A 4,861-nucleotide genomic window follows, 5' to 3' on the forward strand; every position below is an offset into this window, starting at 1 on the left:
AGTCACAATAGAACTTAGGACTTGAACATAGGCATTGGCAGTGAGGGGTGGAGGGGGGTGACACATTTTCGTCCATGACACAATGCTTCCTCCTAATGCCATTCCTGTGGTGCTCATTCTCATTTTTATTTAATGCACTAACTCCGGCTCCTTCTTTCTCTGTAAATGATACAGCACGTAAGTGATACAACGAATGCAAGGAGAAGGGCGGCCGGGGGTAGCACTGCTTCACCATGAACAGGGGAGAGGAGTTGTCCAGCTCCGAGTCCAGCTGTAGGTGCGTGCCTGCACGTGCTGGTTTTCTCCGAGTCTGCAAACAGTCAATGTGAAAGAAATCATTTTGGTTAAGAGTCCACTTATAGAACATAGCATGGATTTCTGGTTACTTAGAATAACTCAAACTTTTCTCTCTTTTTTCCAGATTACTATGGAAATATTGTGGTAAAAATGGAAAATAATATAATGTTTTTTTTCAAGATTAATATTAAAGATGCAGTAAAGCTACACCTATGGGTAAATAGCACAACAAAATCGCTCATTATGATAAATGCATCTGGTCAAGGATATCTCGTGTATGTTTCTGGAAGTGGCACAATATCCCCACAAAGATATCCCATAGATCTGGAAGCACAGAGTATAGCTTTAAAAACAAAAGAAAAATGCCCTTTTGTGGCATTTACTACTAATATTTTATATATTTTTAACTTTTTGGACAAGGGACAGAACCTGACAGTTTGGGCTCAAATAGTCTACCCGGAAAATATTGGTCTGTATATTATTGTGGAATCATATGGCCCAAACATATTAAAAATGAAACAACAGGTTCAGTATGAAATTGTCTTAGGATACTGCACTAAAACCATGGTAAGTGAATATTGTTTTAATTTCTTCATTTCACTTTAATAAATGTAAATGTGTAATGTTAATCATTTTAAAATGGATCTCCCTTCTAGGTTTAGTTTGGAAAATGTTGAGAAATATACCATTAATTCCTGAGCTAGGATTTTCACTTTCAATATCTAAGGCCTCTTCGCTAGTTAAAATACATTCCTGCAGAAGTATCATCAGTTGTATTGTTTGCTTCCTTTTGTTTATGTTTTTAGCACCTCGTTTATCTGTAGAGTTCTTTCTACTACCTATTGTAGTGTAGCACTACCCCAAAACCTAATGACTGCAAACAACCAATTCTATGCATCAGCAGTTGGGTCATGAGTTTCTGGGCGTTTGAGCTGGTTTCATCTGGGTTCATTCATGAAACTGTGGCTGTCTGGTGGCTTGTCTGGGATAGGGTAGTCTAGGACGGCCTCATTCACAGGTCAAGTGGTTGGCATAAGCACTGGCTTGTTACTGCAAGGGGCCCCACTGGAGCACTTGTGTCTGCTCCACCTGGCTTCTGTCCTCCACACCAGTCTGGCTTCTCTGCACGGCAGACACAGGGCAGTGTCCCAGGATGGCACAAGTGGCAGCAGCTAAGAGGCCTCTTGAAGCCTAGGTTTGGCCTCCTTCTGTTCATCAAAGGAATTCACAAAGTCAGCCCTGATTAATAGGATGCAGAAATAGAGTCTGTCTGTTCATAGAAGAACAGCAAAAGGATACTGTAGCTCTGATTGGTGTAGCTCAGTCGGTTGGCCATCATCCCGCAGGGCAAATGGTCTCAAGTTTGATTCCCAGTTAAGGCACATGCCTGGGATGTGGGTTCGGTTGAGTTGGGGTGAATACAAGAGGCAGCAACCATTGTTGCTTTCTCACATCGATGTTTCTCTCCCTGTCTTTCTCCTTCCTCTCCCCTCTCTCTAAAAACAAGTAAAATCTTTTGAAAAGTATATACTGTAAAGGACATGCACACATGAGTGGGAGGATTTCTTGCAGCCATCTTTGCCAACATTCTATCACAGCTGGTGTAGGTATCCTGGATACACCGTTTCGTACACTACTTTTCCAATCAATATGATTGCATAAGCATTTTAAATGCCACGTCACTCTCCTCCCAAGTATTGTATATTCCATTCCCCACTCCCTCTTCTAGGCCCAGCTTCCTCCAGCTTCTACAACAGGGTGGAGTGACGGAGTTCAGTTAATACCAAGGTCGGCTACAGCAGAAAATCATTCAAAAAAATGAAACCGATATATGTGAAACATTTTACTTTAACTTAAATAAATATACACATTCATTAGTCCATGTTTAATATACAACTACAGCCTTTTCTTTGAAGCAAGTCCACTTATTGGATCTCCCTACAGATGGTCCGATATCTGTAATCATTGAAAACCCTCAAGAAGAAACCAAAATGTCTAGAACCAAGGTTATTAGGAAACAGAAGTGAAAAGTCTGCTCTGCTCAGGCTATAAATGAAAAGTAAAAATAAGAATATTGTAAGACAGACAGTGTCCCAGGTTCGATTCCCAGCCACGGTACATGCATGGGTTGCAGGCTATAACCCCCAGCAACTGCACATTGATGTTTCTCTCTATCTCTCTATCTCCCTCCCTTCCCTCTCTAAAGATAAATAAATAAAATCTAAAAAAAAAAAGAATATTGTAAGACAAAATTCAAATGAGAAGGGAGAAACAGTAGAAATAGAAGAACTCTCACATAAAACTAAAAGGAAAATGTAACAACGCAAATCTAATATGTACATAATTGGAGTTTCTGAAATGGAAAATAAACTGAAAAAATGCTTAATATATTATTTTTCTTATATAAAGATTTAAATCTGCCTTGAAAGAATCCATTTATGCCATTCTCAACATTCCTGTTTTGCATAAACCTTTTTACATTCTTTTTCAGACCACAACATTTTATCAGGATGCAAATTATGAGGCAGTCGGTGATTACTTCAACTTGCAGTAAGTATGACTTTTAAAAGAACCTACTCATGTAAAATATGCTATTCAGGTTTTTGATGTGTGACTATCCTTTTATTTAAATGGCCTCGTATCCTTTTAAATACCTAGATTTGACATTCCTTGCAGTGTCTGGATAGATGTGAAATTAGGGTTGGGTATAAAAGTGGAGAATATTCTGTGTGGTTCAATGGAAGCATGACCTATCTGAAGGTTCTCATTCATCCAATCGAAGATGCAAAACAAAAGGAAGGCTATTTCTTGATTCAGTAAATTTCCAGCATGTTTTCTCATTTATTCCCATCCCAAAGTCTTTACATACTATCCTGAAGCAAAAGCTAGAACTCTAATATCCCTGAAAGTCTTCAGCTATGAGTAGAATCGGGTAAAACACCCTCTTTGACCCTTGGAATAAGGTAGCGCTGGGAGGAAGACAGCCAACCTGGAGTTGGGTCTTAAGGCATTTATATGGTTACCATTGTCTGACTCAACATATTTCCTCCAAAAATAGCACTGTTTTTCAAGCAAAAACCTGTTTTTCTTTAGTCTGCTACTCCAAGTGAGTGGAATGCCCATTCCTTGCCAAGCACATAGTAGGTGTTCAAAACACCCAATGAGCCAGAAGGGGGGAAGCGCTGCCATCCTGGGGCAGACCTCTAGGGGCAGAAGGAATCCAGCAAGTGCCCCAGGAAATAAAGGAGATGATGCCAAACAGTGCTGAGTGCTACTGAGAACGTGAAACCATGGGGTGGGAGAGCGTGGCCGGGAAGTGTAGGGAGGAGATGCTACGTCAGTCACACAAGTCTCCCTCCGCCCACCGATGTTTCTCCTTCTTCTCATGCTGTGGTTTGGAATGTTTGTGTGCTCTGGCTTGGTGGGTATTCCCTCAGAATTCTGTCGCTGTAGAATACATACCGAATTGTCCAGTCCATGGGACACTTTAGAAAAAAATACCAAAAGCTTTGAAATCAGCCACAGTAGAAAAACAAAATGTGCTATCAGAAAAACTGTGTACAGAATGGAAGGTGGAATCTTTACCTTCGTGTTCTTTTTTTTTTTAAAAGATCTTATTTATTTATTTTTAGAGAGAGAAGAGAGAGAGAGAGACAGAGAGAGAGATATCAATGTGCAATTGCTGGGGGCTGTGGCCTGCAACCTAGGCATGTGCCCTGACTGGGAATCGAACCTGCAATGCCTGGTTCGCAGCCCACACTCAATCCGCTGAGCAATGCCAGCCAGGGCTACTTTCGTGTTCTTTACAGATCTGTACTATATTCTGAATTTACCAAACCAAATATGCCATCAAACTGAAAAAAGCCACAACTGGCATAGTTGTAAGATGCTTCCTAATTTCGAAGGTGTTAAGTGAGAAAAAAATATGTATCTTAGAATTAATGAAATATGGCACAGTGATTTAAAAATGTGAAGATGAGCTATTTGTCCCCTGTTTTATTTTATTATACTTCATAATAAATATACATATTAAATAAATAAATAACTAAATAAATATGACGATGTAATAAACATTGGAAGAAGAAGGACATTTGTTTGTGGTTAGCTTGTTTGTATTTGTTTTTCCCCAGATTTTTCCTTAGTAGAAGGAGGGGTTGTGATAAAGCTTTCTAAATTTCTTCTGTGATTTTTGAGTTGTTTTGCCGGGGCACAGAATGACTTACGTGCCCTTCATAAGCTAGAAGGGCATTATATCTGCTCTCCCTTTGCATGCCAATGAGATCACAGTATGCAGCAGGATGTGGTTCAAAAACTATTTTCATAACTTCCTCTTGATTGTTCCGAAGGTGCTAATCCACAGGAGGGAAAATGTGTAGAAGCTAGAGAAGGAACTGCCACAGTGGCTCTGGCCTGTGATACCGCCAGGAAGCCGGACGGGAGGTCAGCAATAGTGACCTCCGGCCCCCTCCAGGCTCTGCGGGTGTCAGCCACACAGGGGTTTGAAGCGCGTGCGGGTGGATGCTCATTTTGATTCCCCACTGTGTCAATCCTATGTTGGCCGAAC

Source organism: Phyllostomus discolor, chromosome 15 (genome assembly GCF_004126475.2).
Source record: "Phyllostomus discolor isolate MPI-MPIP mPhyDis1 chromosome 15, mPhyDis1.pri.v3, whole genome shotgun sequence".
Lineage (NCBI taxonomy): Eukaryota > Metazoa > Chordata > Mammalia > Chiroptera > Phyllostomidae > Phyllostomus > Phyllostomus discolor.